The following is a 23,140-nucleotide window of genomic DNA, read 5'->3' as shown; positions in this document are numbered from 1 at the left end:
GAATTTTGGAACCTTAGCATTTTGGAAGTCTTAATGGGCTGAACCTTAGGGTCTTTTAAGCCCATTGTTGCACATGGCTCTTTTGTAGATGGCCCCCCCTTTGGATCCCTATTTTCCCTCCTTTGGATCCCTACTGTGGCCATCTGCTAGCATAACCAATATTCTAGATTTTTCTCCCCTGGCACTTCCCCATATTAAATGATCAGTTTAACATGAGAAAATCATTTAGGAGAATTAGATATTGATTATTATGACTATATCTATATATATATATATATATATATGTTTATATATGTGTGTGTGTATCTATAAGTGTGTGGAGTAATTTTGGTAGATAATAATGATTTTTGGTACTTTTATTTCATTTTTAGCCAATAAGAATAAAAAATTAGTAAAATCAACCAAGAGAGTCAAAATCGAGTTTTGAAAGCAAAGACCATATCAACAAGGCAAGGGCTTCAAGCATGTCAAATTTGGAAGGATTTGGTACAAGTCAATTTTTTGCAGGTCAACTTACGATAAACCAAATTTGCAAATTCAACGGCAATGAGTGACTGAAAGTCCAAATGACGACCCATCTGAGCCGCAAGTGATATTCCATGAGAAATTAAGGCAAGAAAGGTAAGCATACACTTGGGGACTCCGGGTAAGTCGAGCACGTATAGGCAAATTAGGGCAAAGCAAGTCTAATTGTTACTTGCTAGAGAGAGAGAGAGAGAGAGAGAGAGAGAGAGAGAGAGAGAGAGAGAGAGAGAGAGAGAGAGAGAGGGAGGGAGAGCTACTATTTGTGACTAGTTGCTCCTTCTTTCTTGCTTGCTATGGGAATTTCGGGCCACCACAGGGCACAAGATTTGACAGGTATGCTCATCTACCATCCATTGATAAATGCATGTAGTTCATACTGCACAAATAACACCAGAATAGCTGTATCAATCAAATCAAGGTTGGATTTTAGCAAACTGATAGAGGTCATTAGGGGGCCACACCAAGTCCACATCACAAAAGGTTTTGCCAATGGACTCCCCAAGCCATGGGCTATCCAACCATCCAATAAAATTTGGTATTGGGAATGGAACATGGATCATGATCCATGTTCCCCCACCTCAGAATCTCAAAAGAATATATATAAAGAATGCTCTTCATAAACCTTCTTACCGCTGCAAAAACAGTTCAAAAACATTGCAAAACATGATTTGCGATCCATGTCCCCAACTATGTTAGAATCAAGGCAAAACTCACCTACAATTGGATCATAATATGGGGAACTCACCTTTTAAAAAATAGAATTCTCTAGGCCCCAAAACCCTAAAATCTTTAGATTTTAGTCTGCAAATGGTCATTTTGACCCATCCCAAAAAAAATTGATCCAAACACGAAAAGATTATGACCAAGGGCTTGGGGGACATGTCTAGATACTTTCCCTTAAGTAGTATTTGGGCCCAAAACATGGATCGTGATCCATGTCCCCAGGAGCAGAATCGGCAAATTCAGTGTCCAAAGTGGGTGCAAATGTAATAGTCACCAAATAGTGAAGAAATTGTGCATTATGGGCCATAATTTCATGAGTCAAAGAGTTAGAGTGCAAAGTTTGGGTTTTGAAGGAGCAAGTGTGAAAAGTGAACTTATGGTATGCTTAAAAGTTCAAAGAGAAGCCAAGAAATGCTTGCATGAAGTGAAAATCTTGTTAGCAAGACTAATATGACCAATCACAATCAAAAAGCAATAAAAAATGACAATCAAATAGAGATGGGGTGAAAGATAGTCTCCAAGCATTAGCTCAACAAAAATAAACACTCATTATCCATAGGGATCAATCAAAGTGGAATTTAGAAAACGAATATGGTCAAAGTAAAAAAACCTAGGCCAAAAATTGAGAATTCGGGTAGACTTAGGAAATATAGATCCCAATTTGAAAAGATTTCACTAGTGTGCTAGAATAGACCATAGGAACATACCCACCAAGTGTCATCCCAAAATGTGACCAAATATGGATCGAGATCCATGTACCTTTTTCAAACTTCAAATCAAAACCAAGCCATCAAGTTGCATATGCTATCCAAAGCCTAACTCTGAAGTTTCAAGCCATTTACACATCAAAACCCTTGTAAAAGCTCATTAAAGCTTTCAAACTGGAATATTTAGACAATAGGGGAGATGAGGATATTTTGTGTGAGCTAGATAATATCAAGCAAGGCAAGCTACCATTAGAAGCTATGTGAAAAAGATAAAAGAACTAACCAAACAACTGCAAGAACCTCCCTCAGAAAAAGAATGAATATTGGTTCCTGAATGGATTTAAAAGTTGGAAGCTATGAGAGCAAGAAGTACCAACACCAACAAGGAGATTCAATGACTTGGTACAAAGAGCATTAAAGTTGGAACATCATCACTGGGCATAGAAGAAGGCAGCCAAGTGATGATGAATCATCTACTGAAGAAAGTTCAGAATCCAGATCCAGCTCCATTTCTTCTGAAAGTGAACCAAAGGAAAAAAGTAAAACTAAAAAAGGAGCTTGGACCAAGAATATTGAAGAAATGTCTAAGCAAATTGCCGAGATAGCCAAAACAAGAACCTCAGTGAGAAAAACAGAAATATGGTGTTCTAAGTGTAGGTCAAGTGAGTGTTCCCAATGTACAGTGCCCAGATTTACCAAAGCTAGAGGTAGCTGACCAGAAACCGCCAGAGCCAGTATCTGTAAAAGTAGTCACAAGAAGTAGAGGAATAGTGATTGAAGAAATCCCTAATGAAGAAGATAAAAGAACTGCTAAGGCCAAAAAGTGGGAACAATAGAGGAAAGTGTGGAAGGTCAAGGGTAAAGAAAAGATAGTAGATGAATGGAAAGAACAAAGGGATCTTGCAACAAAAATCACTAAAATTCTATCAAAGAAGTTTATAAAACAATCAAAAGTTTAGATGCTCGGACCATTCAAAAAATACTTGTTCAGCCTTCAGAACCAAAATTGAAGAAGGTAGAAGATGGACTAGATGAGTCTATGATTGCTGCAATACAAAGTTTGAGAGAAGAATCAAGACAAGTCAGAACAAACTTGACCGAGGCTGGAAATATTGGACTGGGGAAGAATTAGGTGGATTCATCACAGAGCTAGCCAACAACTACAAGAAAACCAATGGAGTGGAACTGTGAAGATTCTCAGGAAAAATCTTCTAGTTTAGACAGCAGGAGTTCGAGCAATGAGCAGGATGAGATATATGTTAAGGTCTGTGATCGAATTAAAAACCTAACTGTAGAGTTGGATGACATTTGATGCACATTGCCTGAGGCGGCCAACTTTAGTAGACAAAAGAGAAAAGCTGAAGCAAAGGCCAGAACATTGGATTTGGTGGCTATTAGAGATGATGAGGTTCCAATAATCCAAATAGACTAAAATATCCAAAGACAATGCGAACCTCTATCTGGTGTTATTTGGGATGGGGGAGTAGGAGTGAATATGCTCGGTGCAGTGGTTATGGGGGGTGGTACCGAGGGGTTGCCATGGCGAGCAAGAAAGAAAATGTCATAGTATATGAAGGAATCCATGGACACGATGCATGCTCACACAGAGAGCCTTAAGGAGTCACTAGGTCTTATACCACACCCCCACCACAAGATCAGAATGGTGCTTGGCAATATGAAAATGTTGTAGAGATTTAAAAGAGGAACTCCCTCACACTTGCGATATGGCGAAAGAAGAGTTGTGGGATAAACAATGGGAGGAGAAAAAAATAAAGATGAAGCGGATAAAAGTCCAATATCAATCCACTTTACCCAAGCGAATCAAGATGGCGCAAGATGTGCAAGGGGCCATGGGTGGCCAATCAGATGCCAGCGACACCATCACACAAAGCCCTAATAAAAATGCAAGGATTTGAGCAGGCTCATTTGGTGTCTGTAAATTATATACTATTAAAAGTATATGCTTGTTTCTAGAGCATATTACTTTTGTAGGAAAATGTTACAAGGGAGGGACAAAAGAAAAGTTTGATAGCTTCCAAATAGAGCAGGGCATGCAAACATTGCACCTCTCTCTTGTTAGATGCATCGGCTTTACTATAGAGTCCCCCTAGATCACACTCTTCCCATTCTACAATGGGGGCTCATTGGGAGACTTGATGTGCCATGTGCAATTCTTGCAAGGTGTATTTAGGTGTTGCATGCACAGGCTTTAGTATGGCTGGAAGAAATTTCCACCTACAAATCAACAGCTATTAAATAATTAGGAAGGAATGGGGTCTAAGAGGGCCTCTTTATGTTCCATGGGATTAAAAAGGAGATTATGGAAGGGACAAATGCATGGATGCCATTTGGACTGAAATGGTGGGTATGGCAAGCCCTAAAAATAAGTGGTCAAACTTGTACTCTTTAATAAAATATAAAGAGAAAATCTCTTATAAATTCAAAAAACTAAACTTTTCTTTAAATAGTTGGATAAAAGACAATCCTTTCTCTCTATATTAGTTGCCAATTTCTCCCCTCCTCTCTCCTAAAAGGGGTTCCCTCCAAAAATGTGATGATCATTCCCTCCCTCTCTCTCTCTCTCTATTGTACCATCTCTCACTTCTCTTCACTTCAGCTTTCAATTGATTCTCTTTCCTTCCTTTCACTTTCCCCTCCCAAAAGCTTTGCAACAGAAGTTTGAACCTCCTTTCCCTCCTCAAGCTTACTGCATTCTCCTCAAGCTGAAGTTCTCCACGAGCCTCACTAAAAACCTCTACCTAAAGCTGAAGATCTGAAGCATATCCTTGTGCTAGATCTTCCCTCTTTCTTTCCTCAACAAGTTTCTTGCTTCTTCTTCATTAAGCCCTCTAGAGAGGATCCACTTCCCCCTCAATCTTTGCAACATTATCTTCCCCATTAAGCCCACTTGTATGTGGAGCAGTATAGCATTAAGTGGCATCAACCGTCTTTGTGTACCATCAAGAATTTTTCTCTATATACAACTCAAAACATCGATGTGTAGTGATTAATCATAAGTGTTTAGAGGTTGTGCCCTTATTCCCCATGGAATCATCAGGTACTCGACAACCTAGGAGTGTCATTGACTCCATTTCATATAGCAGTGTACAAGACAATATTGGATGTTGGGTGACGATGGAGTTCAAAGAATTGATGCGGGTGACAAATCAGCCCAACTCAAGAGGTGCACACAAGGTCTCATGGAGACACATTGCTTCTTGAGCACACCATTGGAAGGGAAGAATCATGGAGTTCAAGCAAACACAAGATGACAAGCAGCTTGTGAAGGTGCAACATGTGTATGTTTGTGGGACGGGTGTCTAACCTCACTCCTATCTTATTACAGACATAGCAAGAACCACGGATATAATTGTCAATCCATGGGACGAAGCTGACTCGACTAGTGTATAGAGGCTACAAGAGGTTGTCAATCTCTTGAAAAACAACAAACAACTTGCATCTAACTCAAGCTACACTCAATGACTAAAATCACCAAAAGCTAATCGCTTATCGGTAAACAAATCACATCCGTTACAACATCAAACGACATCCAAACGTTACAAAACTTCTAGGACATGGTTTATAAGACCTAAGCACACATGCTTATGGTCTCAAATCTCACTTTAGGTCAAGTGAAAAAAAGTGAGTTTTTGACCTAGTTGTTTTTTACCCGAATGCATCTAAATGCTTAGCAATGATGCCCCAATACCCCGCCTATACTTAGTTTATGATTTTGAAGCTTAAATTCCTACTTATGATGAAATTAGACCGCAGGTTGGCAACGCCAAAAGCTAAGGATTACCATGAAATGTTTACGTCAATGCGTAGAGCTCTTACCTGCGGTTGCAATGTAACAGACGTCACTGCAATGTGACAATCGGGAAGGGAGTGGGAAGCACAAGAAGGAGAGAAGTGAGCACCGTTAGCTCACGCTGTTTTCTATTATCCAAAAACTTCTAAAAAACTTACAGAAATTGGCTTTTATACCTTAGCCAAGGTTTTTGGTGATCAAAACTAATAATCTGGGAGCTCTAACTAAAGACAGGTTGATACAATCTGGAAGCTTGTAGCCTTGGCTCATCAATTACAATGTTTATCTAGAAAGTAGGAGTTACAATATTCTCGATTCATCAAAATAATAAGTTCTTTTACAATAAAAGCTCTAAAAAATAATATCTGAGTTAGCTTGCTACTAACATTCCCCCCCTCCTTCACTGTGTTGTCCCTTGACACAGCTTCATGGGTTGAAGTAGTCTTTGGGTTGACGATTGGCGAGGTGGTCTTTAAGTGCATGGAGGGCTTTCTTATATCTGAGTCTTCTCTCTTTGTCAGGAACCTACAAGAATTGCATGCTGACTCTGTTTTTAAGCTCAATGACTGAATTGCCAACAAATCTAGATGTGAGGTTACTAACCATTGGCCCAAATATCTTCGTTCGCCAAGTGAAGAAACCTATATAAAATGCTTTCTCAAATGCCACGTATTACTTGAGGGCAAAAACATGCATCTGGCGTAGAAGCCGTAAAGGACTTCTTCGGAAGGCTGGCCACTCAAGTCGTAGCAGAGACCCTTATTACCTTCAAGGAACGACATCCATGGTGCTCCTGCTTGCTCTGGCTCGTGAAAAGCTTGAAGACATCTGAACAGCATTCTACAGATCTTATAAAACATGGCACATGATAGGTCAGAAAGGATTTTGAAGAAAGTCATGGCGCCCATTAGGGTTTTTACCATGTATTCCTCTATCGGTGTTCCCTACTCTAGAACTCGCAATCGTGGATAGTTTAGCCATGTTGGCCGCTTCTTTTTCAATGCTTCAAATTCTTGCCATGTCCTTACCCTTGGTATAGGACAGAATGTTGGGTCTCTTTGTAGTGCGACAAGTGCTCTTGTGAACAAAATCAGATATCTTGGATTCTTGTTCAACTAGCTCTTTCTCCACTTGGGGTGGACATTCTCTATGCCTTCTGCCTGCATATCTTTGTATAATCTTTCTTTGACCTGGAATATCTCTACCTTGATCAAAGGGCAAGGATTGTTGATGCCATTGTGAATTGATTTGGTTGGGAGTGAGTTGAGCTACATTGACTGAGTGAAGAATTCTCAACTCCCAATCCATCGTTGCTTTCCATTAGGCATCTGTCTCCTAGGCTACCTGTTCCTTTAGTGAATCTTCCTCATCTTTAGACAGTTGGACCATGGAAATTTTCTCAGCATCAGTCAGTGGTACCTGAAAGTCTTCTTCGCCTCCTAGCCCTTCTGTTCGATGTGTTTCCATCTCAGCAAAAAAGACTGATGGAATGTCAACAGTTGGTTGCTCCGACAGACCTGCTTCTTCTTGTGTCTCTGGTTGTTCCTGTCTCAGCAACTGATTGACTCTTTTTAGCTCTGCTATCTCCTTAAGCAATTGCTTTTCTCGTTGTATCCGCATCAGTGCAAGGTCTCTTCTCTGTGATTGCTCTAGCTTTAGCTCTAGCTCAAGATCCTTGCTTTTCTTTTCCAAAGTCTTATAGACTTCATCTGTACCTTTTATTGAAGCAACAACAGGATTTTCTCTGATCTGTCTCAAAAAAGCTGTCTGATCATTGATCCTTTACTCTGAGTATTGCATCGAAGCGTTTTCTACATCGAGCTGCACTTGGATCTTCTGTACTGATGACAGATTTGTGGTTAGGAGTTCATTTGTTACCTCTATCAACTGTTGATCTTTAGTCTTGCATGCATCTGATAACTTTTTTAGAAGTTCTCCTAGCTCCTCCATTTCTTTTTGTTGTTTCTCTTTGGCTAGTTGGTGGTGTTCTGCTTCATCTTTCAGCTCTTTGAATTGTCTTTGTAAATCTGAAATGATAATCATCATGTCATCTAACTCTCCTTGTAGAGCATCGGTGACCAGTTCCAGCTCTCTAGCCTTAGCACTGTGGCTAAGTGCTGCTGTTCGCATTTTTTCTATCATCTGCTGCATCTGCTTGGCATATTCATTTACTTGCATGATGACTTCATCGTTTGTCTCCCATTCTTCAGAATCTGTAGGCTGCTTAGATGTTTCATCAGTTTCAGTGTGTGGCTCCTTGGGTGGTTCTATGGTGGCTGCTTGTGGTTGCGGTGGGGGTTGTTCTTCACCTTGAGGCGTTGCGATTGCCTCATCTGCTTTTGCTTCGTAAGGCTTCGTAGATGCCTCGGCTATTTCTTGTTGGGTGGTAGTAGAAGGTTCTAACTCTCTTTGTTTGGTTGGCCTTGGCTGTTCAAAACTTGCTGCTGCATGTTCCTGGTGTTTAGGCTCTTTTTCTTTGGTTTCCTTGCCCTCATTGGATTTAGTTGTAGGTGAAGGGCAAGGGCTTGGCATTGGGTGGTCTGCCTGTTCCGTAGCGGTGAGGTGAGCTTTGGAGACATCTCCTCCTGATATTGCTGTATCTCTCCTTGTTCTGTAGCCTCCGCTTGTCTTTGTTTCTCGGTGCGTCTTCTCTTGCTTTTCTCTCAGCTTCTTGATCTTCTTTTAATTTTAGAGCTTCTGCTTCTGCATACATGCATTCAAGAAAGTCTATGGGGTCTTCTTCTTCTTTCCTTGCAGGGTTCTTAGTTCTAGGACCCCTTATCTCTTTTGGAACCCACCTTTTCGGGTCCTCTCCTGCAGCTTGGTGGCTTCTTTCGTAAGTTTGTTTTTCTCTTTCAAACCTAGCCTTCTTTTGTTGAGGTTCTTCTTAGTATGCAGCTACAGCTTTCTTCTTCATCTATTCAATTCTGGCCCTTCTCTCCTCATTGTCTGAGCTTTCATTGTTATGAGCTTTATGAGAGCTTCCTGCCGATTCTTCATCTGACTTGTAAACTCTCTTTGATGAACGTGTGGTTCTGGGAGAAGGTTGTGCAGACACAATCCATGTGTTCTGATTTGGGGTTGGCGGCAAATTGTCAGCCATGCCAATAGCATGATCTGCTATCCTAGTTAGCACTTTAGACACGCCTAGATAGGTAATTTTACCTTCTTTCTTGGTACCCTTCACCGTTGTTATCACATACTGCGCGTGATCAATTGGTTGCCTGGTTGTCGACTTCAACACTTGGGTGAAGGTAGTCGTGTGGTGTACCATGTCGGTCTCTTTGCTAAAAAAGTGGAAGTGTTGATGGTATAGGCGTGCTGGTTCTTCCACTTGCCTTTGGATGAGGTCGGCAAAAGTTGCAGCAGCAGTCTCCTTGGTGAATGTGTCTACTGTTATTTTGTCCCGGGCTCGCATTATCATTCCTTCACTTGGAAATTTCAGTGCCTCAACTACAATTTCCTTTGTGATTCCCACTTTTACTTTCGGCCCTTGCTGGTCAGTGATTTGGGCTGATCCATCCTCTTTAATAGTAGACAATAACTCATAGGCTTTGTGGAAATCTACGCCGGATGGTTCTTGGTCGTAGAAGTCTCTGAGGCCCAGCCTTCTGTTGGCTTCTTTTGTGTCTGGCTTGGCAGCTACATCATATATCTCTTTCGGTAGCAGTGATGGGGGCTTTTCACAAGCCAAGCTCCCATACCCCTCTTCTCTCGTCCCCACCCCATGGAAACCTTCTCTTAGGGAGGGAGTGATAAAAGGCATTGGAAAAGTAAGAAAAAAAATAAAGTATGATTATGTAAATATATGAGAAAGGTAAAATAGGCCACCTCATGCCTGCTGGGCAGCCCATCCCCACCTTGCCTCCTTTTTCTTCACTGATGCCCCATCGTGTGTCCATTTTCCTCTCCTCCACTCAAAAGGTCAACCCCCTCTCTCTTCCCCTTGTCCTTTCTCCTTTCTCTCTCCCCTCAAGCTACCCCACCTCTCACCAATAATGCATTATAACTCACCAATAATGCACCCTAACTCACATGCAACTTATCATATCTTCCAAAATAGTATACCCCACCCCCCCTTTCTCTCTGCTATCATATCCCATGACCCAAATACCCCCCTCTCTCTCTAAAGGGTGCCATGTCTCTTGTCTTGTAGCTAAATAACCTCCCCCACAGTCACACACACTCAGTTTCACTGAAAAAGGTTCCCACAGACCCATCCCCACCCGGTGGTTACCTGATTTTTCTTGTGTTCACACACATCTGCACACAGATTCACCTCTGAACACACTCCCCTCTCTCCCCTCTTGTAATTACTTTATTCTCCATGTCACCTCTCACTTTTTTTCATCAACCCATCTCTCTCTCTTAGTATCTCTCTCATGAGGCTGTTGTTCTGGGACATATACACACAGCCAGACAAGTGGGGCCCACAGTCACATAGCCTATGTAGATAATGATTTCTTCATTTCTAAATTCTAGAATTTCTCTCCCCTCCTCCCCTATATAAAGAGGGGTCACCATCACACTAAACACACACACAACATCACCAAAGAATACACTATGCACTGTGTGTGCCTAGTGCGCACACACACACCCACACCATCACCATCACCGCAATCACCATGCTCGTCTTGAGCATGACCTCTACACCCTTGGGCTATGGAAGATGAAGGGCAGCTAAATAAAGGATGATGGCCATAATCCTCGTGCGAGTCTTCGCCATCAACTCCCACCTATGCGCCATGTGCTCTACCACTCTCTCCCTTCTCATTCCCCTACCTTATGCTCCCCATTTCATCACCTTGTTCTGTAAATAAAGCTTGAGGTTTTGTGAGTATGTTTTCCTGTAATGTTTTGCCCATGTGAGGTGTGTGGAATCGCCACCTAGTCTTGTGTTTGGAGTGAGCTTGTGTATGTGTGAAGGGTGTGCGGATTCGCCATCCTTCTGTGGTGCCCAAGTACTAAGCCGCTATACCCCCTCCCTCACTCTCTCTCTCTCTCTCTCTCTCTCTCTCTCTCTCTCTCTCTCTCTCTTGATCTCATTTCCCTTCCTCTTCATCATTACTCCCAAGCATCCATCTCTCTTGGATGAAAACTTTGTTATGGTGGTGTGTTGTTTGCGTCCTAGCCGCTGAAGCTAGGTGGTGCCCCCTGTTTGCTTTACCATGACAGGCTCGAGGCGCGCCATTCGGTCCCCGGTGTTTTAGAGGCCGTCGGGGGTTCGGGGTTCGCTTTGCTCCCGTCATTTGGTGCCCCCACGGAGGATCTTTTCATGAAACCCTTCAGTTTACAAGACTTAAACGCTTAAACTATTGTGAATGAATGAATGGCTAGCAGGATTTGCTAATTGGACGACAGAAGAAGAAGAGCTCCAAGCACAACTAGACGAACTCCGCATCTCCATCGAAGCTCGAGTGCCAGGCGTAACGGTAATCGATTTGCAGTGGGAGAGTCAACCAACACGCCAAACCCAGTGGATATACATAGGCCAAGTGCCAAGAAGAAGAAGGAGAAGGTCGAAACCATGTCCGCAACCTACAACCAACCCACAACAACAAAATGGAAGGAGCTCCACACAATAGAGAATCAACACTATTCTACTTTGAGAATCGGGTAACTCAAGTCACCGAGGTAATTATCACAGTCAGTTTTCAAGTCGCACCTGATGCTGCAGCACAGATAACGGAAGCATTGGCTCACACTCTCACTAGAGAAACTAGGGATCTACTGAGTTTGTTTCAGGAAAGAACACCACCCTCTCCCACAAGCTTGGACAGTGACTAAGCACCTCTAAGCTTCACACGAATCAGTACAACCTACCTCAAGACAGATCACACATACCAACACGTGTACACTCAATCAAGGTAATACTGGATTTGAAGGCTCACTACCAGCACGTCATTGACACCATGCCGGGTGGGGAGCGGTTTTTGGAGGTTTTGGCATCAGATCAACCATTTGTCTTACCTTTGGTACAAAGCAATGTATCGTTTGAAGTTTTAATCTATGTCCTAGTATAAGAGGGTATACACGCCTCCTTGTAAAGAAGAAAAAAACTTTTGCAAGTTAAGCAGTGTGTCTTTCTAGCTCTCTCTCAGTAATCATGGCAAGTGTAGCATTTCCAACATTTAAAGGAAAGAAGGGGGAGGATTTGGTAATAGACTTCCTAGATGACTTTGAAGTAGCATGTGTAGTGAGCAACAAAGATACGGATGAATCCCGGGTTAGAATCTTCAAGCATCTCATGAAGCTAGAAGCTAGATCATGGTACAATGCACTTCCACAAGCAACCAAGGATGACTGGAACCCTTAAAAACCGCTTTTAAGAGGCGCTTTGGGGGAGGTACCACTTCAGAAAAGTTGTGGGACAAGTTGAGAGACTTGAAGCAGGAGGGTCTTTTAGAATATGCCACCTATGAGTCCAAATTTGTGGATTTGTAGGAACGGTGGGTTGAGTCACTGGCTAGGGGGGAAGCTGCACCCGATTTCCTAAAAAAAGATCGGTTCACGCATGGCTTATGGCCGCTTCTCAAGGAGAAGGTGAAAGGTAGATTCCCGGCTACGTACGAGTTAGCCGTTGAGATTGCTCGCCTTAAAGACAAGAAGCTGCGAATGAAAGCCAAAGAAACCGAGTCAACAGAATCATGTTAGATCACTAAACCGTCGAATTAGTAGTGAAACTTGCAATAAACAAAAGTCAGAGAAATTTTTTGTGTATCTGTGAGTTGCTGAGCACTAGAGAAAGATTTAGGAAGGATTCTGTGCCAAAAAACTGGAAATCTGCAACTTTAGACATCATACGCGTATGATGTCTAAATGACCAAACAGAGACAAAAACAGAAATTTTGACTTTACCAGAGTGTTCAAAAGGGGAGTTATACCCTAATTTCAACTTAAAACAAGAGCATTAACACTCAAAGAAACCCAAAAAGACAAGTCGGAGTCCAAGAAACGCAAAGAATAGGAAATTTTGGATTCACATCTTGTTTTTACATTCAAACCTGACAAAAACACTTGAAACTCAATTATAAACATTGGAGAAGGCTTAAAACCAAGAATAGTCAAAATTTGGGACAAAAAACATCATACGCGTATAACGTCTTTTAGCACATCCACTGCTTATTTTTGATATCTGACCTGACAAGATTGTTACAAACACTGTAGAAAGCATAAATATCAAGTCTTGACCCAAATTGATGAAAAAGACATCATACGCGTATGATGTCTTTGACCTAATTTTGGACATATTTTGATACTTTGCCAACACAGATCCATTGTAATAGCTGTCTAGAGGTTATATTTCAAGTTTCATCCCATTTGGATCACAATTGACCCAAAACAAGTCAAAAGCGGAAAATTGCCAAGAAAAGCCTAAATTAGCCATAACTTGCTCAAACAGAGTTCAAACTGAATTTTGTGAGTGGAAAGAGCATAAGGGGGCTACTGAGAGTGAACATAACCAAAATAGTCTAAATCTGTGAAAAAAGACATCATACGCGTATAATGTCTTTTTCAGCATAACTGCAACAAAATTCTCACTTGATGAAACAGAAGTTGTCCAACTAACAAGATTAAACAATTGACCAAGTATCAATCAGTTTGGATCAATTCTGACCACAAAAACTTGGGAAAACAAATTGCCGAGACGGAAAAGTTAAAGTCCTTTAGGGGAATTGATGAATTTGAGATCGGGCAGGAATCTCCAGAATAACCAACCAAGACAAGGAGAACAAGAAAGTGTCATATCAACCGAGGGAAGTGTAAACCAAAGTTGGGTGCAACCATTAGAGCCGATCTTTGAAGGAAGTGTTTCTGATACTTCTTCGGAGAGATCTTACGAGATTTTCACCGAACACTTGGAACACTTGAACCTGAACAACAGAGAAAATATGGCAGCAGGATCATCAAACCCTTCCGCCACAATGAAGCTATTGTTCATAAAATACCAGTACGACAATGAGCAAGGTGCCAGGATCTACAAAGATGGAATGGACCGCTATTGTGTGAAGATAGAAGATAGAAGATAGACCTAGTGAGTTCAAGGACTTAGTGCCTGTGAGCTATAGCGGAGATAGATATCTAGATGACGAGGGTACCATGTACTTGGTAGTCCTAAACCCTAACATTGTGGACAAGTGGGGATTGATGGGCACCAAAGCCAAAGTAGATGAAGAACTCGAGGAGAAAGCACCAATAATGAACTTCCCTGATGCGAGGTTAAGAAGAGAGAATGAAACTACAAGGATCAACACTGATAACATCTATGTGGGGCTATGCAAATATAATAATGGGGAGCAAGATCTCTATTATAGATGTGAAGAACCCTACACCGGAGAGTTGACAGACCAAAAAAGACTTTATGTTTTTACCTACACAGAGGGATCGGAAGTGAAAATTGCCGCTTACGACAAGTATGGGAGGCAATACTCAACAATGGGCAAGAAAGAATTAGAAGGATATACATACTTTGGGGGACCACTACATCAGTATTATGTTACTTCTAGCTCACAAAGACCAGCACCAACAAATGGAGGGCAAAACCCAATGACAACAGCAGGACAAAGAACTCAGGCTGCTGACTCTTTCAGTCAACCTCAGTACTCGAAGCCCGGACCAATGGGATCATTACATTCCAGAGAGTCAATGGATACGAATCGAGGTAGTGCAGTTCCAATCCCCACATATACCACTCCAGGTCCAAGGTTCGAAGCGGAACCATCACATTTACCTCCTAGTACTAGATTCAGGGCAGGGGAACCGACAAGGGTAACCCATGAAGTCCATGATGCTAGAGAAAGCTTTAGCCGGGACACAGGAGCAATGAGATTGGTAGCAGACCATAGACGTATGAGACCATCTCAAGTAGCGAAGTGTATGCCAAAGAAGTATGGTGGTTCAGGAGATCCGTATGCACATGTGTCACTCTTAAAGCAAGTCTTAAGAGCTGAGCAGATAACCGATTTCCATACACAATACGAGGGATTTGGTCTTACTCTGGAAGGTACGGCATTGACATGGTTTCAACCACTGAACATAGGGGGATTCCATGACATTGACCATTTGCTAAGAGAGTTTACTGAGGAATTCTCAAAACGAGGGATTAAGCACAATACGGTCTCACAAATATATGCTTTTAAACAGAGAGAACACGAAAAAGTGAAGGAAGCTTCACTTCGCTTCAAACGATACATTGAGAGATATCCAGTACGTGAACTACCACAAGATGACAGACTATCTGTTCTCTTTATTGAGGGACTGAGAAACTACACTCTCAAGAAGGACTTGCACTTGAAAGCTTGTACAAGTTTCGAGCAAGTAACGAGAGAGGCATTGTACTTAGTAGATAACTGTACGGTTTATGGAGAGGTGTCAGCGGATACAGATTTTGCATTCAGTAGCTCCTCCTCCGTAGCGAGCGAGACTACCACTAAAAAGAATGTTCAAACAACAACCATGCCACATGTAGAGAAAATGATAGAAGATGCTCTAAAAAGGATGGCACCATACCAAAAACCATTGCCAAAAACACTGAAATGGTGTGCTATTGAACAAAAATGGACAAACCATCCAACAGAGGAGTGCTATTACAACAAAGGGTATGTAAGGGAGCGTCAGTATGCACCTCCTGCTCAATTAGCACCACCTCAAGTACATCCAGTACCTCGATACCCAACGGGAAATGTACCAGGACCTATGGGGATAGAAAGACCGCAACCGGTGATAGCCGTTTTTCGGCTCTTTGTAATTGCCACAGTGAGTTACCTCACCCTACCAAAATCACCCAAACACTGTGGCTATCCCTACCATTTCACTGTACATAGGCGTGCGTGAGTCACGGGACTTTTCCCATATCTTCTTTAAAAACCCTCAATTAGCTAGCCATTGGGCTAGTTGAGCCAAAAAAAATAAAAAAAAATATTAAATATAAGTATATTATGGCCCATGCGTATGTAAATATTTCTTTGTATATAGGGCCTAAATAAAATATTTTTTCATAATTATTTTGGTATTTATTTTAATATTTCTACCTAGGTGTGTGATATTTATGCTCTGTACATTGCCTCACCATTACCACAATTTTTCTTACCATTTTTCATATTCTTTATTCCATATAGAAATATTTTCATGTAAGATTCTCTTATATTTGGTGTAACTCCATCCCAACAAAAATCCAAAAAAACTAGTTCTATTTATGTGTATATTTTTTTCACTATTGTGATTTTTTCCTTCCTACATATATTCTCTATTACTCTCATAAATTAGACCACCAAAAATATTCATCTTTTTATGGTAGACTTATAATGAGAGAGATTTATTTTGACCCCTTTATATTTTTCCACCTATATTATTTATATTTGACATGTACATATTTTTTAGACCCCTCAATATTTGATTTTCTTAGTTGTACTATTCACTTATATCATGATCTCAACAATATCTTCAATTATAGACCTACCAAATAAGGTCAAGGGTAGGTGGCATGCATACATGCACTATGGAGGGCTCACTCTTGGAGGTATTCAAAAGAATCATTCAAAGAAGGACCCCACAAGGACCTTGTGCAGTGGAAAAAAACGGTCGGTTTTGCTGAATTTTTAAAGTTCACTTGCTCTCCGAATTTGAAAAGGTGATACAAACAAACGTTGTAGCTCGTGGGCTGAACTTTTGCCTCAAATTTTTTCATATTTTTTTGAGCTACGAGCTGTGAGCTATGATTTTATTAGTGGACCCCAGTTTTCCCATGCTATGCAGCCACACTCTCTCTTCCACTTTATCATTTTCCTCTTTCACACACACTTCTCCACTCATCATCCCCACCTCTCTCACCACTCCTCTCTGCACCCTACTCACCTTCTCCTCAACCTTGAAGAATAAGAGAAACCATGGTGAACTCATACCTCCCACACACAATTCCATTCCAAAATTGACCACCTAGTCTCATTCTTCCTCCTCCAATTTACCCATATCTATCAAAAAAACCACAAAATTCAGCCTCTTCTCTTAAAAGACAGCATCATGGTGGTTGATTACTCAGCTTCAATTACCTTGTCTCTCAAGGAAGGTCAAGAGTGGAGAAAAAATGTACCGTCAAAGCTAGTGGAGCGTCAACAAGCGTCAAAATTGGCCCTACTCAAGACACTTAGAGCATCAACCTTGTAAGAAATCCACCTTTTCTTACCTCTTAAGAGTTTTTCTTCCTTATTTTTATCCTACATGGATACTCCCATTGTAGATATCCAATTCCATTTGTAAATTAATACTAACTCTACTAACACTAACCCACTATGAAAAGTCCTATCACCTCCATCTCTCTCCTCTCTCTTTCCCCACCAACTTCTTGATAATTCCAAGCAAAAGAAATTAGATAAATTGCTGAAAATCTAACCCAACCATGGTTAGAGGAGTAACCCTAGCCTTCAAAATTGCTATAAAAGGAGGGTGTAGCTAGCACAAAAGGGGGGAGCCATAAGCAAGAGCACTATGCTATAGCTTGAGAAGCCAAGCTCAACCTCTCTAGAAGGAGCTCTTGAGTGGAAGCTCATTGTCTTATGCATGTGCATGTGTTGTAATAGGGGATTAGCAAGGGAAATCTATGCCATTGTAAGAGAGAGAGTGATCATTCAATTGAGAGTAGGAAATCTATCATTTCTCCTACTAGTGTAAGCCCAACATTTGCTGAGTCAAGGAGGGTGGATTTGGAATAAGCTTGGATACTTTGTCTCTCTTCCCACGTGAAGTAATGGACAACAATGATGTGTAAGTGTCTTGGTGTTTTTTTGTTAAGTTCTTGATAGCTGGTCTCTAGTGTTGTCATCAATTTAGCCATAAATCCCACATACTGTAAGAGGGCGACAGGGTGGAGAGGACTCCCCTGGCCTTAAGACAGTGAGTGGGGTGGCTTTTCTTGTGATGTGTTGTGGTGTAATTTACTCAAGCTATGATGAACAAATACTAATATCACTTTGATTGGTCATGACAGATTTGTAAGAAGGTATTAGTGCAACAAACACCCCCTCCCCCTTCTCTTTCTTTCTTACATATATAATTGTGTTTGCTTGATCATTGCCGATACGTTTCAAAGCAGCCCGAGCACTATCTCTCTCTCTCTCTCTCTCTCTCTCTCTCTCTCTCTCTCTCTCTCTCTCTCTCTCTCTCTCTCTCTCTCTCTCTCTCTCTCTCTCTCTTTACGCGTCCTAGTTCGCATCCAAAACTAGGTGGTGCCCCAAATTTGTGTAGGGTTAGGTTGCGGGTTTGTGTGTGTGTTTGTTATTTTTTTTCCAACCCCAACCCATTGAGCAGCACGGGAGCCTTGAAGGGTGTCTAGAGGTTGCTCTTCTTGTTGCCCGCCCCGGACCGCCTCAAATTGGTGCCCCCACTGAGGACAGGCTTGTGTATGTTTTGTGAAGGCTCAACCTTTAGCATAATCAAGTAGCTTGCATGAATCACGAGAATTTGTATGATCCCTTCATTCCCATTGCAAGGCAAAAGGTACACATAATTGTTAGTACTAAGTTGCAATTTCAGCGAGTAATTCGTAGAATTTTAGGTCCTCTTAGGTTAGCCGAGATAAACACTTCGGTAAATCCTTTTATTTTGCCTCTCATTAGGTACGATATTAGCTTGGACGTCTATATTTTTGTGTTATTTTAAGCATTAGGACATGCATAGGCCATGGATAATGGCCCAGGAATAGAGGGTTTTCCCTTTCATTTTACTCCACACATTAGAATAAACGTTGCAATTAGTAGAAAGATCCATTTTCAACAACGAATGGTGTTCATGTTTGGTGCCCAAAGAGCAGGAGAAATTCGTGCATCACCAAACCCTGTCATTCTACCTCTCATCAACTACCACACTTCTTTTGATGTACATGTGTTCATTTTATTTTAAAATGAAGTGCAACCCGGAAAAATAGTGTGTATGTTTGTTTTTTCTTTGTCCAAGTTGTTACAAGAAACAAAAAAACGATCATTTGTTCTAACTGGGAATGTGTGTGCAGTGAAAGTTCAATCCTTAGAGATCTAGCTCTATTACCAATTGAGTTGCAGGAGCAAGTAGTAAGGCGTCTCCCTCATAACAAGAGGGTGGTGAAGTTAAGACGGAAGGTCCTACGCGTGGATTCCATTTTCCTCTTGTTGTTGGGCACTAAGGAAGACCGCGCATTCATCCAACTAGTGTGTGCCCTAAGATTGGTAAATAGAGTGAAATTTGGCGTTTGGCGAGTGCATTTCAACATTGAGGAAGACTCTTCAGGAAACTTGCGGCCAGAGTTCATGCTTCATAGACTCACATTTGGTGAATTTTTCCCTCATTTGCGTCTTATTAATAGTCTTCCTTTCGCTTTCAACAAAGGAGATAGGGAGCTATTCAGAGCTTGTCTTAATAAAGAGAGCATAGAGAAGATTGCAAATTTGTATAAATTCTCATCCTTCTCTACTTTCTATGACACTTTGTTCATAGAGACATTGTAAATCTCTTTATGCTTTTGAATGATTTAACCATAATCCTAAGGAGTTTTTGTCCAGGAATTTTGTAGCACAAGTGGAGTCTTAAATCTTGCAAACTTGATTGGACTTGATGAGGATGTTCTTTATGAAATTGTGAGAAGGTTGCCTCACTCCGACTGTGTGGAACTCGAAGGAAAGGAGCTCCTAGTCAATTGCTACTTTCTCACGGCCTTCGACGAGCATGAAGATCTAGTTTTTATACAAACCGCTTGTGCATTGGGAATTGTAGAGCAAGTGCAATTTATCACTTGGGACGTGGTTGCTCTTTTGGATCCAGAAAATGAAGTTCTAGAGATTTCTGTTTATCGCCTTAGCTTTGAAGAATTTCAATCCTTCTTAGAGCTCATCAATAGTCTACCTTTTTGTTTTGATCAAACAAATGGAGACCTTATTGAAGCTTGGATAGCTGAAGAAGAAAACCTAGAGTGGTATTTTCTCACTTCTTCATTTGCAGGCCAGTGGTTCTAAATCTCTATTGTATCTCTTATTGTAACTCGTGTTGTAATCTTTCATAATAATGGAGAGCCAACGCCAAATGTCTGGATATCCTCTTTTCTTTGGAGAGCCTGGAGAGGATGCATAATTATTTTTAGCAAATTTCAAGATGTCTTGCCGTATCAAGAGGATAGTAACCGATCAAGAACGTGTAGAAATGTTTGAGGTGGTCCTTAGGAAAGATGCTAGTACTTGGTTTGACTCTTTGCCTGAGGAAGTTAAGGGGAATTACATAGAAGTTTTGAATCGTTTTAAGAGATACTTCTTTGATCCCCAAAACACTCAAAAAATATGGCAAGACATTGTTTCTCATAAGCAAAAAGACTTAGATGACTACTACTTGTACAAGCAAGAGTTTCTACGTCTTTGGGCTCTATGGATACGAAATGTTGCTAACCCTGATGATGGTACAGAATTTTTAAAGAAGGAGAGGTTCATAGCTGGACTCTTTCCTGACCTTAAGGTAAAAGTTGAGGCGGGTGCACCTGCTACTTTTGATGCAGCTGAAACTAGGGCTGCTGAGAAGTATAGGAAACTCAAGTGCTTAAGGGGAGAGGTTCCAATAGAAGGTCTTAGACCCAAAGGTAAGTCACAAGCATCAACATCTAGGGAGCTTCCTGAGGTAACGGCTGAAGTGATTGAGAAGTTAAATGAATCTTTAAGCAGCCTGTCAATTCACCTTGCACAAGCTGTAGGTCCAAAGGGACAAGCAAAGAAGTCAGAAGAGAGAGAGCCACGAACTAGGAGAGTCTTGAAATGTTGGAATTGCGGAGAGTCTGGACATGGCATGTATAATTGTCCTTGGCCCCGTGGAGAGCCAGGGAGACCTAACTTGAATTACCCAGTGATGAATGCAGGAGAAGGAGCTGGTCAACAACCAAGGCTTCTACAAAGGCCAAATGGACCAAGACCACCTCCACAAGGGGTAGAAGGAGTTCCACCTTTGCCAGATCCAAATGTGCATGTGGTAGAGGTGACAAATTCAAATGAGGTTGACATGGAAGCCAATGGCATTAAGCGTGGCCGAGGAAAAGGTAAAGAGAAAGAAGGAGTCACATCACAGAGTGACCATGGACAAGGCAAGAAGGCAAAGGAAACCAAGGAAACCAAGAGGACTCGACGTCGTATCAACCTCCAAGACTTCCCTCTTGGACATGGTATGGCTCCGTACAACTTGTTGGAAGACATGAGAGGTAAGGGTCCTGATATTTCATGGCCTCAATTTCTTGCATTATGTCCACAAGTTAGGAGGGATTTAACAAGGGCAGTTAGCACTAGGAGAAAGGTAAAAGAGAGTGTGCCTGTTGTAAAAATTTCACAAGCTGAAATGAATGAGGAAATTACACCTGTGCTAGATTGTTACATAAAAGGGAGATTGGTTAGGAAAGTTCTAGTGGATGGGGGTGCACAAATTTGCATCATGACAGAGGGACTCATGCAAAGAGTAGGCATGCACATCCATGAGACACCTGAAATCAAAGTCAAGATGGCAAACAATAGCAAGGCTAGGTGTGTAGGCATTTGTAAAAATGTCTTTGTAGAGGCCTTTGGCATTAAGAAAGCGGTGGATTTTTATGTTATGTCGACCAAGGGAAGTGGTTATCCATTTATCCTAGGAAGACCATGGCTAATGAAAATGCGAGCTTTGCAGGATTGGGAGAGTGGGAAATTAATTTGCAGGAATGACAATCATAAGAAGGTTGTCTTTGACATGAAGGAGCAACGCCAAGAGGAGCTCCATGAAGAATCATCTCAAAGTGAGACGGAAGAAGGTTGGACCGATAGCACTTCAAAAGAAGAAAGTAGCGGCAACATTACTGAAGAGGAGTCTTCCATCCAAGTCATGGGGGTAAGGTTTAAGCCAAACAACCAGGAGACCTCTTCTCGAGGTTTGGAAGAGGTAGGTTCCCAAGAGAACCAAAAGGTGGAAGAGATAGGTTCCCAAGAGAACCAAAAGGTGGAAGATGAAGGAATGTTAGAAGGTATGTTGTCTACAACACTTACAAAGGATGAAAGAGAGGAGTTCAAATGTGTGCTAAGGAAATTTTCGAGGCTTTTTGCTAAAGACTACACCGATGTGCATGGAGTATATGTTGTTCAACACAAGATTAGTTGAAGCCAGAGGCCACACCTAAGGCTCAAAAGCTACGAAGGCTAGGAGTCATTAAGGAGAAGGCTCTACTCAAGGAGGTAAGAAAGCTTCTAGCAGCAGGTTTCATTTATCCAGTGGAGAATTCAGAGTGGGTCTCTCCCGTTGTTGTCACTCCTAAGAAAAACGGAAAGTGGAGGGTGTGTGTGGATTACCGTCCACTCAATGAGGCAACAAAAAGAGATCACTTTCCCCTCCCATTTCAGGATGAGATACTAAATGAGGTAGCTGGTCATGAGAAGTACACTGTGTGTGATGGCTACTCAGGCTACTTTCAAATAGGTATCGCATTGGAAGATCAATTGAAAACAACCTTTATCACTCCTTGGGGTTGTTATGCTTTTAGAGTCATGCCATTTGGTCTGACAAATGCTCCTGCAACATTCCAACGTTTCATGAACATGGTGTTTCAAGCATTCTTTGGAAAGTCAATTAGGGTGTTCATTGATGATTTCTGCATTTATAGCTCAAAATCATTGCATCTACAAAGGGTAGAAGAAGGTTTAAAGAAGCTCTACGACATGGGAGGTCAACTCAACCCCGACAAGTGCCACATAGGTGAGGATGAAGTGATCTTGCTCGGTCACAAGGTTTCCTATAAAGGAATTGAGGTGGATCCTTCAAAGGCAAAGGCTCTTATTGAGCTCCCATCACCGAAGAGTCTTAAGGAGGTCATCTCTTTCATTCAGAAGGTGAAGTATATGTCACGTTTCATTCACTTAGCCTTGGAGTTGCTTCATCCTTTGCAAAAGTTGACACAACAAGTAGAATTTGCATGGTCTGATGAACTTGAAGAGTATTTTTGTAACATTAAAGTCATTTTGTCAGAGCTACCAACACTCATGCCTCCTTGTTGGGAGTACACATTCTTTGTTAGCTCTAGTGTTGGAAGGGAAACAATTGGTGCCGTGTTGCTACAACAAGATCCCCACAGTACAAGGATGCGACCCATCTACTTTGCTAGTAGGGTCATGAATGCTTTGGAGAGAGACTACACAGAAGCAGAACTCATGATGCTTTCTCTCATGTTTGCGGTGAGAAAGTTTAGATCCTACTTGCTCCCAAAACCTTTTGTAATCCTCACCGTAGAGAATTTGTTCCCTTGGGTGTCATCTCAAATGAATCTTAATACTAGGATCTCAAAGTGGATTATGGAGTTGCAAGAGTTTCAATACTCTTTCAAGGTAGAAGATAGTGTGCGTGCACAATTGGCAGGGAT

Source organism: Adiantum capillus-veneris, chromosome 26 (assembly GCF_014529385.1).
Source record: "Adiantum capillus-veneris isolate H3 chromosome 26, ASM1452938v2, whole genome shotgun sequence".
NCBI classification, from domain to species: domain Eukaryota; kingdom Viridiplantae; phylum Streptophyta; class Polypodiopsida; order Polypodiales; family Pteridaceae; genus Adiantum; species Adiantum capillus-veneris.
This window is presented reverse-complemented; position numbering follows the sequence as displayed.